Genomic DNA, 12,831 nt, shown 5'->3' on the forward strand with positions numbered 1-12,831 from the left:
TATATTGTGTGTAGCCAGAGGCATAGGGTCTACACGAGTCCAGTGTATCGGGTGTAGCCAGAGGCCTAGAGCTTACACGAGATTAGTGGAGTGTGTCGGAGGAAGAAGAGAGACCACACGTTGTATTGTGATACCTAAAGGATTTAATAAAAGTGTGTTACTCGTCAAGAAGTTCCTGCCGTCAATTCCCATACTTCACCTACAAAGTGGTTCCCCATAGTTGGTGACCGTCCCCTCCTCTCACCAAACAGATGTTGGGCTGAATTAACCCTGGCATCGGGTTATTTTGGTGTTAAAGGCCACCCTGGATAGCCTTGCTAAACACAGATGCTCCCGTCTCGAGGGATGTCTACAGGTGAAACACTTCAAACAAACACAACAATTAAAAATACATTCGAGATGTTCCACGCGGTCAGATTAACACATCAACTGATTGCTGAGGCCATTGACCATGGAACGCGTTTGGCATCGTGAACGCAAGCAGACTTGGAGCTGTGCTGTCTGTTTGACGCCCAGCTGCTACAACAAGCCGGTGGCTCTATGCGGCAGTACAGCAAGTAGGTGTTGGTAAAGTCACGTTCGAATATTCGCCCACCCCCCACCAATTCTCCGTGAGGTTTCTCCATCAACGACAGCCTCCTCCGGTACTAGAAACGCCCAATAAGGAATTGGCCCATTGCATCGGATTATAACTTAGCCGGTCTCTTGGAATTTCTCTTTTACTTGATGCAGCAAGCGTGCTTTGACGGTTCCACTTGAAGACGGAAGCTTGTGTTGCCTCCGCAACGTCGTGATTTTTATTTTACTTTTATTAATTTAAAAAAAAAATTTTACCTACGTGACTTTACCGAAAACAACCTAAGAGTATGAATCCTTGCAGTCACGAAAGCTTCAAATCTAGAATTAGCAGTTAGCTCACCCTCAATCCTTATCCTCGCAGTAAATTCCCAGCGTCACCCCCGCGCGAATTCCTGCGGAAAATCGGTCACTTGAATTGCCACATTTTGACTGCGACGACCGCTCCCCCAACCGAACCGCTTGACCTGTGCACAATGGCGGAGCCAGGATTTTCAGGTAGTGGGGGGCAACCCCTCCAGCAATGAAAAATGATAGAAGAGTTGTTAGTAAGTAAGGACTTGTCCCTTGCTTTTTATTCGACACGTGTGCGGCGATGGCGCAGCCAGCGATCGATCGTCGAATTCAGGGAAGTCGTGGACTCGATACGCAACTGCGCACAATTCTGTGAGTCACTTATAACTGCTTTGCCGTGACTTATTGCCAATTATGGACTCAGACTATTGTCCTATCATCTCATAGAGTCCCTGGCACGTAATAATATGCTACACAGTGGCAGTGGGGGTCGCAAAATGCCGATGTATTACTCACTTAATTTGAAGCTTTCGTAACTGCAGGAATTATTCTTTCGGTGAAGTCATGTAGAAAGAAAATAAATTAAATAATAGAATACGACGTTTCGATTGCAACACAAGCAGTCTGAATCGCATCTAAATGTTATATTCCCATCGAGCGCGCTCTTCAGGCGAGGCGCTTGGCGTGGTTTTAACAAAAAACGGTGACTCGGCACGGCATGATTAAGATGGCAGAGGCGGTGCTACGAGGTTTTGAGGAAAGAGTGACGGCGATAGAGGGGTGACGAAATGTCCATGTCTCGTTCATGCCCATGCCTCGTTCGTGTCCATGCCTCGTTCGTGTCCATGCCTCGTTCGTGCCCATGCCTCGTTCGTGTCCATGCCTCGTTCGTGTCCATGCCTCGTTCGTGTCCATGCCTCGTTCGTGCCCATGCCTCGTTCGTGTCCATGCCTCGTTCGTGCCCATGCCTCGTTCGTGCCCATGCCTCGTTCGTGCCCATGCCTCGTTCGTGCCCATGCCTCGTTCGTGTCCATGTCTCGTTCGTGCCCATGCCTCGTTCGTGCCCATGCCTCGTTCGTGTCCATGCCTCGTTCGTGTCCATGCCTCGTTCGTGTCCATGCCTCGTTCGTGTCCATGCCTCGTTCGTGCCCATGCCTCGTTCGTGCCCATGCCTCGTTCGTGCCCATGCCTCGTTCGTGTCCACGCCTCGTTCGTGCCCATGCCTCGTTCGTGCCCATGCCTCGTTCGTGCCCATGCCTCGTTCGTGTCCATGCCTCGTTCGTGCCCATGCCTCGTTCGTGTCCACGCCTCGTTCGTGCCCACGCCTCGTTCGTGCCCATGCCTCGTTCGTGCCCATGCCTCGTTCGTGCCCATGCCTCGTTCGTGCCCATGCCTCGTTCATGCCCATGCCTCGTTCGTGTCCATGCCTCGTTCGTGCCCATGCCTCGTTCGTGTCCATGCCTCGTTCGTGCCCATGCCTCGTTCGTGCCCATGCCTCGTTCGTGTCCATGCCTCGTTCGTGTCCATGCCTCGTTCGTGTCCATGCCTCGTTCGTGTCCATGCCTCGTTCGTGCCCATGCCTCGTTCGTGCCCATGCCTCGTTCGTGTCCATGCCTCGTTCGTGCCCATGCCTCGTTCGTGTCCATGCCTCGTTCGTGTCCATGCCTCGTTCGTGTCCATGCCTCGTTCGTGCCCATGCCTCGTTCGTGCCCATGCCTCGTTCGTGTCCATGCCTCGTTCGTGTCCATGCCTCGTTCGTGCCCATGCCTCGTTCGTGCCCATGCCTCGTTCGTGTCCATGCCTCGTTCGTGTCCATGCCTCGTTCGTGTCCATGCCTCGTTCGTGTCCATGCCTCGTTCGTGCCCATGCCTCGTTCGTGCCCATGCCTCGTTCGTGCCCATGCCTCGTTCGTGCCCATGCCTCGTTCGTGCCCATGCCTCGTTCGTGCCCATGCCTCGTTCGTGTCCATGCCTCGTTCGTGCCCATGCCTCGTTAATGGCAATGGCTCTGATCTATACAGTAAGACATAATAGGAAGTGCGTGTACCACTCACAAAATATGAAACAATTCCCAGGACAGACCCATATTGAAAAGAATTACTGAACCCACGCATACGCATGATTTGTTCCGTCCCCCGAACACTTTATATAGACTCATTTTAAAACGTCTCTCGCTCTCTTTACGGCTATTAGCGCAAGCAATTTGATCTTCCGTGAGGCACAACTTGAAGTGTCGTTTGGCTGCCACTCAGTGCCACGTTTATCGCAGAGGAATGAACTTGGGGGCTAATGAGGCTACCCGGACGCTAGACCCGCTCACGTAACAGGCAGCCGGACGCTAATGCGAATGCGCCTTTGTGGAGAAACGCAGGGGAAAAGAACATCGACCTGCCTGTCCGTTCCTCGTATTTCTTCCGAAGCGAATGTGTCTCGATGTTTTATTTTACCAGGTAAGGCCCCGCTGAGCTGCTGTCAGAAGCGACGTGGCCACAAATGCTCGCTCGACGAAGTGGTTTATCATCATCGCGTGGAAATGTACAGCAGCCACATACTCTAAACGCACGATGTTGATTCAAAATGTCGAGGGGGGGGGGGGAAACCAGAGGACCGGGGGAAAAATCCACGCGACCACGGGAGAGAGAGAGAGACACCACAAACTACAAATATATAGCAGCAGGCATCAGGGTCGGGATTGAACCCACGACCTCCTGCATACCAGGCGAGGTAGTTAACATCTCCGAGCCACCGTGATGATGATGATGAGAGAGAGAGACGCAAACTCCAAATACACAGCAGCAGGCGTCAGGGTCGGGATTGAACCCACGACCTCTTGTATACCAGGCGAGGTAGTTAACATCTCCGAGCCACCGTGATGATGATGATGAGAGAGAGAGACGCAAATTCCACATACACAGCAGCAGGCGTCAGGGTCGGGATTGAACCCACGACCTCCTGCATACCAGGCGATGTAGTTAACATCTCCGAGCCACCGTGATGATGATGATGAGAGAGAGAGACGCAAATTCCAAATACACAGCAGCAGGCGTCAGGGTCGGGATTGAACCCACGACCGCCTGCATACCAGGCGAGGTAGTTATCATCTGGCCCAAATTGGTTCCTTCAAGTAGTCGTGGCAACACGAGCGGACGCTGCTGGTGACAGCCTCCCTCGGAATGATCGCAGCGACGGCTGGAGCACGACGATCGGGCGGCCCCATCGCGTTACCCCATTAAACTAATCTGCTACATTGGCATTGCTGCTGCATTGGCATTGCTGCTGCATTGGCATTGCTGCTACATTGGCATTGCTGCTGTATTGGCATTGCTGCTGCATTAGTAATGCTGCTGCATTGGCATTGCTGCTGCATTGGCATTGCTGCTGCATTGGCATTGCTGCTGCATTGGCATTGCTGCTGCATTGGCATTGCTGCTGCATTGGCATTGCTGCTGCATTGGCATTGCTACTACATTGGCATTGCTGCTACATTGGCATTGCTGCTGCATTGGCATTGCTGCTGCATTGACATTGTCGCTGCATTGGCATTGCCGCTACATTGGCATTGCTGCTACATTGGCATTGCTGCTGCATTGGCATTGCTGCTGCATTCACATTGTCGCTGCATTGGCATTGCTGCTGCATTGGCATTGCTGCTGCATTGGCATTGCTGCTGTATTGGCATTGCTGCTGCATTGGCGTTGCTGCTGCATTGGCATTGCTGCTACATTGGCATTGCTGCTGCATTGGCATTGCTGCTGCATTGGCATTGCTGCTGCATTGGCATTGCTGCTACATTGGCATTGCTGCTGCATTGGCATTGCTGCTGCATTGGCATTGCTGCTACATTGGCGTTGCTGCTGCATTGACATTGCTGCTACATTGGCATTGCTGCTGCATTGGCATTGCTGCTGCATTGGCGTTGCTGCTGCATTGACATTGCTGCTACATTGGCATTGCTGCTGCATTGGCATTGCTGCTGCATTGGCATTGCTGCTGCATTGGCATTGCTGCTACATTGGCATTGCTGCTGCATTGGCATTGCTGCTGCATTGGCATTGCTGCTACATTGGCATTGCTGCTGCATTGGCATTGCTGCTGCATTGACATTGCTGCTGCATTGGCATTGCTGCTACATTGGCATTGCTGCTACATTGCCATTGCTGCTGCATTGGCATTGCTGCTGCATTGGCATTGCTGCTGCATTGGCATTGCTGCTGCATTGGCATTGCTGCTACATTGGCATTGCTGCTGCATTGGCATTGCTGCTGCATTGGCATTGCTGCTGCATTGGCATTGCTGCTGCATTGGCATTGCTGCTACATTGGCATTGCTGCTGCATTGGCATTGCTGCTACATTGGCATTGCTGCTACATTGGCATTGCTGCTGCATTGGCATTGCTGCTGCATTGGCATTGCTGCTGCATTGGCATTGCTGCTGCATTGGCATTGCTGCTGCATTGACATTGTCGCTGCATTGGCATTGCTGCTGCATTGGCATTGCTGCTACATTGGCATTGCTGCTGCATTGGCATTGCTGCTGCATTGGCATTGCTACTACATTGGCATTGCTGCTACATTGGCATTGCTGCTGCATTGGCATTGCTGCTGCATTGGCATTGCTGCTGCATTGGCATTGCTGCTGCATTGGCATTGCTGCTGCATTGGCATTGCTGCTGCATTGGCATTGCTGCTGCATTGACATTGTCGCTGCATTGGCATTGCTGCTGCATTGGCATTGCTGCTACATTGGCATTGCTGCTGCATTGGCATTGTCGCTGCATTGGAATTGCTGCTGCATTGGCATTGTTGCTACATTGGCATTGCTGCTGCATTGGCATTGTTGCTACATTGGCATTGTTGCTGCATTGGCATTGCTGCTGCAATGGCATTGCTGCTACATTGGCATTGCTGCTGCATTGGCATTGCTGCTACATTGGCATTGCTGCTGCATTGGCATTGCTGCTGCATTGGCATTGCTGCTGCATTGGCATTGTTGCTGCATTGGCATTGCTGCTGCATTGGCATTGTTGCAGCATTGGCATTGCTGCTGCATTGGCATTGCTGCTGCATTGGCATTGTTGCTGCATTGGCATTGCTGCTGCATTGGCATTGCTGCTGCATTGGCATTACTGCTGCATTGGCATTGTTGCTGCATTGGCACTCGTGCACTGCCCATGCTCCAGGTGCTTTTGATACACTTGGGCTACGCCAATCCTCAAACCTTTATAAACAGTTTGCCTTTCGAGGTTGACTCCTTTGCGTGATGGCGACCGCTTGTGTTGCGATCGAAACGTCGTGATTTGTTTTATTTCATTGCTAACTACGTGACTTTACCGAAAGAACCAAAGAGTACCCATTAAACTAATAAAAAAACGGGTTAGGCGAGCGTGCGGGGGGGTGGAGATTGGGAGGCAGAGGAGGAGGAGGTAGGGGGGGAGGCACGTGTGTGCTCACACAGTCAACAGCTGGGGGGGGGGGGGGGGTTCTCCAGCGGCACAGCAAGTAGGTCGCAGATCAGATTGTTGTTGGTGTGAGCGTCTTCCTCTCTTATGTGCGGTGCCTTGCATCCCGACACTGGTTAGCGCACGAAAAACTAACAACAACAACAACCTGAACCCGCTTAATCATTCATTCAATAATTGCCCCACGCGTGGAACGTGTTTAACAATCATCGGGCGCGTGCAGCGTGGAATTCGTTAAATTTGTATCTGAACGGAGGAAGAGTAAATTGGTAAAAACGGAAACACGGACCGTGATGGGGGGGTGGGCGGCGGCGATGCTGAACACCACACCGACGCACAACTCCGCAGGCGAGAGTGAGATCATCCAGCAGTGGAGATGGCCGTGGAGGCGAAAGGCCACCCCGAGGAACACCAAAAGGGTTTGACGGGGAAGCGTGAATCCCCTCGATGACTTCAATCCATTCTCAGGGCGGAAGCAGCGGGGCTCGTGGTCTTGAACGTTCGCTAAAACTTGTCCCAATGTCAACCGCATTGTAGTCAATAAAGCCCTTCCCCTGCCGATGATCATTCCCAGCGTCAACAGATATAGTTTACAAAACTATATCTGTTTGTTTCATCCTCTATCGTGGTGAATGGTAGCAACCTCTAATGGCGACGGGAGTCATGCTTAAAAAAAAAAGACGTGAGTTTGTTTACCCAAGAACGCCTCCACTCGAGTCTCAATGCGCTTGACACCATTGAGACTCGGTGAGACGCAGATACTCGGTGAGACTCCGAGACTCGGTGAATCTCAATATTCTTAAGTCCCAAGACTCCTGAGACTCAGAGAGACGGTGAGACTCGGAGACTCGGTGAGTCTCAAGACTATTTTTGTACAGCAGGGGGCGGCGATGCCACAGCGATGCCACGTGTTTCTCAATGAAGTAAGTTCGCCAGAAATGTTTGACGCTTTATTTTCGGCAAACTTTGGAGACCGTGACTCCAGCACACGACGTCATTGACCCTTCCTTCTTCGACTGACGTCAGGCGATCTTCAACCTTCCACTGTGTGACTCAGAGGACGCGTCGTACCTTTACGGTTATTAGACCCGCAGTATTAACCAGGGCGGCCGCCCGTTTGGAAAGCGATCCGCGCACCTCTGCGCGCTACGGCTGTTCAAGGGGACTGCCCGTACAAAATATCAAAACATTGACCCTTACACGTGTAACATAATCAATTAGTATACGTCTCTTTAAACCTACAGCAAGAGATGTGCACGCAAACATACGTTTTACAAACAACACGATAACATAAGTTATTAGTGTATTGATATGTTCTCCTGGGAAGCCAGGGTACGGCTCCTGCTCGACGCCCACGGCAAAGGAGTTACACAAAATCTGCGTGCGATACACCGACCCTCGCTTCTGCCTCCAGAGTGCTGGATGATTACGAGTCACGTGCAGCGTAAGCTACCACCAGCACCACCACCAGCACCACCACCAGCACCACCACCAGCACCACCACTACCAGCACCACCACCAGCACCACCACCACCAGCAGCAGCACCACCACCAGCAGCACCACCACCACCAGCACCACTACCAGCACCACCACCAGCACCACCACCACCAGCACCACCAGCACCACCACCAGCACCACAGTCAGTCTATCGGTCTATCGAAGCTGTGCGGTCCACCGTCTCTCCAACACACCGGTGTTGCTGTACTAGTGACGAATTAGCCACGTTCTGTTTCACGTGACAACCCTTACTAGTTGGCTGTGTCGGGTGGTGGCGGGGTTAACGACCCATATATTTACGCGATCTAACCAAACAAAAAAAAACCCAAACCTCTACGATGGCAGTCCACTGTGTTGAAGCTCAACACAACACCGGCACTAGATCTCGGTCACAAATCATTACCTGGCACTCGAACACAGACTCCTAAAGATTCCAATTCCCCGTAAATGTCCCGGTAAAACCTGGTCAAGGTGGCAACCCTAATCCCAAATCACCGCAACACATCAAGACAGAATCAGATCAGAATATTTTTCTTATACGAGAGAAATCCGACGAGCTATGTAGCTCTTTTTCACATTCGCTATATGGCTGCTGTGTGGAAACTGTTTACGCGTGTGTTTGTTGAACTTCTTTCGCACCGTACGTAGCCAATCGCGTTAATCGCAGGTGCGCAGTGGGCAGAAAGAGAGCAAACGCAGCACAAGAAGCAGCTCCAAAGGAATGAGTTTGTCAATCTTAGACCATTTTAAAAGTGCACAGATCCCAGTGGCGTCCTCGTATTGCAAAGAAGAGCGTTCCAGACGGCCGCGGAAGCACACCTGAAAAGCGCGCTTCGACGCGGTGACTGCTGCGTGTTTGCAAACGCGAATTTGCGTTCGCAAACATCACGGGAATTTGCCAAAGATTCATCGGACGGACACGTGCTAAGCGGTAGATTTCCGGTGACCGACAGTCCGCAGACAAGCTCCTGTCCCCGTTGCCGTTGCAGGCAGTGCTTTTGGCTAGACCAGGGGTCGGCAACCTACGGCTCCGGAGCCGCATGCGGCTCTTTACGGGTTGCTTCTTGACGATATGTACGTATGTACATAGATGCACTGCGGCTCTTGAAATACTGAATTTTGTACCGAATTGGAAAGAAATGGCTCTTCTTGTTATTTTGGTTGCCGACCCCTGGGCTAGACGATAACTTGCCCTTTAAAGTAAACGCGTTTATTCAGTCAGCAGCGGGGGGGGGGGGGGTATCGATGGTAGAAAGGTGACTCGCTTTAATTAACCCGTTAAAGCAACGCGTTTAGTGGGTCAGCGTCAGCTGGAAAACAAAGCCCTTTTCCCTGCGCTCGAGGTCAAGGATCCGGGACCAACCCCCTCTGAAGCACGTTGCACGGTGATTAATCAAAACGCCTTCTCACGTAACGAGGGGGGTGGGGGGAAAGGAATTATCTCGGCGGGTGGTGGCTCTGGCTCGGGCGAACCTGTTGGCTTGATGTGTTTCAGGGCCCACCGCGTGGGAGACGCGGAAGGGTCCGGCTTCAGGCACGCGGCCCTCGGCCACCGATCTGCACCTGTGTTTTGATTTAGTGAGCTGATCTTAAAGGTGCATTGAAAAAAAATCCAAGTTGTCTGTCTTGTGGTTGTTGTTGTTGGTTGTTTGACTTGCATCCCACTGGGATTTATGCACACAGCGTTGGTGTACGGTGTTTTTTTCTGCAATGTTTTGCTGTCTTTAATTGGATTTTCTGTTTGCACTCAGTCACATATTCACTTCAAGATGTTTTTTGTTCATGTTTTTGTTTTTTGTTTGTTGCGGTTGCACCCGATTCAAGAGCCGAATGGCTCACAGGGCTATACCTAATAAATGAACTTGAACTTGAACGCAACGCCACGAGCCGGCTACTGAAATGGTCGCGGTCGTCAGGGTCAAGAGGTCATCGCGGCTACTGCCACCGACGTCACCACGACTGCCCGTCGCTTCCTTCCTTCTGGAGCGACAGCGAAGCGACGCATCAGAGCTGCTCCCACAGTCTCGTCGCCACCGCCACGTGGCTGTCGGTCTTCTCTTCCCCTTGGACGTCGCCCTCTGGGTGTCGCTCCACTGCCCGTCTCGTTCTCCACCCCCCATCTCTACCTCCAAGTTGCCTACCATAACCTCTTGCACCCTACACACGAGTCCCACCCATCTCTACCTCCAAGTTGCCTACCCTATCCTCCTGCACCCTACACACGAGTCCCACCCATCACTATCCACTTAGGTTTCATGACGGTCAATACGCTGTCTTTAACTTGCGTATGTTTCGAATTGAAATGTGTTCGTTGTCCTCTCTGTCATTGCAATTCACCTATCCCACGCATTTAACCTATCCACGCGTTCCTAAGCGCACCTTTCGGCGTTCGTTCCATATTGTTCGTAAAAATGCCCTAGCTTCTGATTCGCATGACATGGCAGGTAACGTGTAAAGTGATTAATAAATAAACAGTTCTTAGCTTTGATCACATTGCTATGCATGATTAAAGTAATAAGATAGCAATTGGAAGGCGAGTAAGACGAGGGACGCATGCTGGCTGTCAAAATTGTTCGCAGCAACACGAGAAGATCCAGTCGAAATTGGCCGTCACTTGACCACGCTTTGGGAAATAATTGTGGCCATTTTCGTACAGAATCGAGAAAAGTTCATTCAACAATTAGTTTTTTAGTTGACCAGGTAAGTCCCCACTGAGCTAAGTAGCTATTTTCAGAAGCGACCTGGTCACAAATGACAGCTCAACGAAGCGGCTTATCATCACGTGGGAATTGACAGCAGCTGAATTCTGCAAAAGCACGTTGATTCTAAATGTAGTGGGAAAAATCGGAGGACCCGGAAACGCAAACTCCAGATACACAGGCGTCATGGTCGGGATCGAACTCACGACCTCCTGTATACCCAGGCGAGGTAGCTAACATCTCCCAGCCGTGGCATTGACGCCACAACTGAAAAATGGCCACAAGTAGCCACGGCTGAAGTTGAGCGCTGAGCGTTAAAAACGTCTTTTTTTCTTTCTAAAATCGAGTTTTATTTGATTTGTTGCACGGCTGATGATGACGATGATCCCGTCTGAGCCAGCTGCTCGGCTATCTTACAACTGGGTTCCGTGAGCACGGCAACAACAGAATAAAGACACCACGACATCGACAATATTGCAGAGAGCTTCCCGCTATGCACTAATCCGCGTGGGTTTCGAGGCGTGTCGCAACTCCCCTCTTTAGCTGAGCCCGCTCCATGTATGTGTGTGTGTATGTTGAACTTCTTTCGCGCCGTACGTAGCCGACCGTGCTCACTCGAGGTGCAGGGGAAGGACAAGGTGGTGCAGGTGCTAATGGAGAGGATGGAGGAGAGGTGATGGAGATGATCGGTGGTGTAGCGGTCAGCGCGCTGTGCTATGAACCCGGCGACCCGAGTTCGATTCCCGCTCACGGCCAACACCAGTGACGGTTATCTGAACCGGTCGTGGGCCTCCCCTAGGTAGAATTAGCCTCAAATGAATACCTAGTGCGGTGTGTAAACATCGCCACTGTTGGCCATCCACCCCCTCGTGTGCCGGCCTTTATAGGTGCTCGCTAACAGAACTTGCCCCTACAGACTGTTCAGGCTATACGGGGATCTTTGTCTTTTCTGTATGACTGGGGAGCGGTGGCGTAGCAGTTAGCGTGCTGCGCCGTGAACCAGGCCACTCGGGTTCGATAGTGGAATCACGGTCGACACAAGTGACGATTATCTGAACCGGTCCTGAGCGTCCCCCCCTACGGTCGACTCAGCCTCAGATGAGTCGCACATCTCCACTGGGGAGACGTTCGGGCGTGGAGATAGCCACCCACCGCCTCGTGTGCCATGCGGGCCTTCTTCATAGGTGCTCGCTAACAGCACTTGCCCCTACAGTCTGTTAAGGCGATACAGGGGGGACGCTTTGTCTTTGTGTTGAAGCCTGATTGGTCAACCGACCCTGTTGCTGGGCGAGCGTGGTGACGTCAGCACGCAGGGCTCCTGTTCCCTCCTCTACGTTGCTCCTGCGGGATTCTAGACTCTATGATCATTTTGAAAATAAAACATGCTTCAAATCGCTTTAAACTATTGTCATTGTAGTGCGTATTTAATTTGGCTCGGGACTCTGATATTGTAGGAGTGTTGTTATAACAATTCGCGTTGTTATAACAATTCTATATTTATTTAAAGTTGCGCATTTTGATGTGACGTCACATTTCTCAAACCCCCCTTCGTCACACATCGTCACAAATGTCTGACCCCCCCCCCCCAGGTGCGTGACGTCATTTATGGACGGCCCCCAAGCCAATACGAATAGGACGATGCAGGCGCGCGCTGTACTAAGCCAGGTGTGCCGAACACAATAGAATCCACTTCGGTCTCCCACCGGTGGCGTGGAGAGAACGATGATTGATTGACGTCTGTGCTGCACCTGGTTAATCTAAAAAAAAATTATTTCATATTGCAAATGAAAGGTGAAACCACAAAGGCCTGCAGCCCTGCAATTGCTAATTTGCGGAAAGGGCCTTCGTTTGATCAAACTGGATTCGGTCTACTTTTCCTAAATGACCGGATTTTGTTGGAATTAAATGGACGCACCTATGCTTTACCCCCACCACACAGGACCTGCCTGTCGATTAATGAACTAACCGGTGAACTCATTTGCACTGCTGGATGGACAGATGCCGTGGGCTTGGATTTCAGAAACCCACCCGCATTGTTTCGACTGCCACGCCAGGAGATGGAATAAAACCTGCCATCCATAGATTGCAAGTCCAGTGTGCTGCTGATCATTACACCACAGACTCCGCATCCCCCTTTTTAAATCCTTTATATTAAGTTCACTTGCTTGCTTGCGCGCTTACGACCGTGCAAATCTTTCGGTCGGTTTTTAACCCGCTTCCCGTGATCCAATCGAGCTGACATTTTGCACACAGACTCGTTGTGCGTGACAATTTATTTTCGTGAAAAATTTTTCCCAAAATTTTAC

The sequence above is a fragment of the Lethenteron reissneri genome, chromosome 6 (assembly GCF_015708825.2).
Source record: "Lethenteron reissneri isolate LAM-NWPU_2019-01 chromosome 6, ASM1570882v1, whole genome shotgun sequence".
NCBI lineage: Eukaryota > Metazoa > Chordata > Hyperoartia > Petromyzontiformes > Petromyzontidae > Lethenteron > Lethenteron reissneri.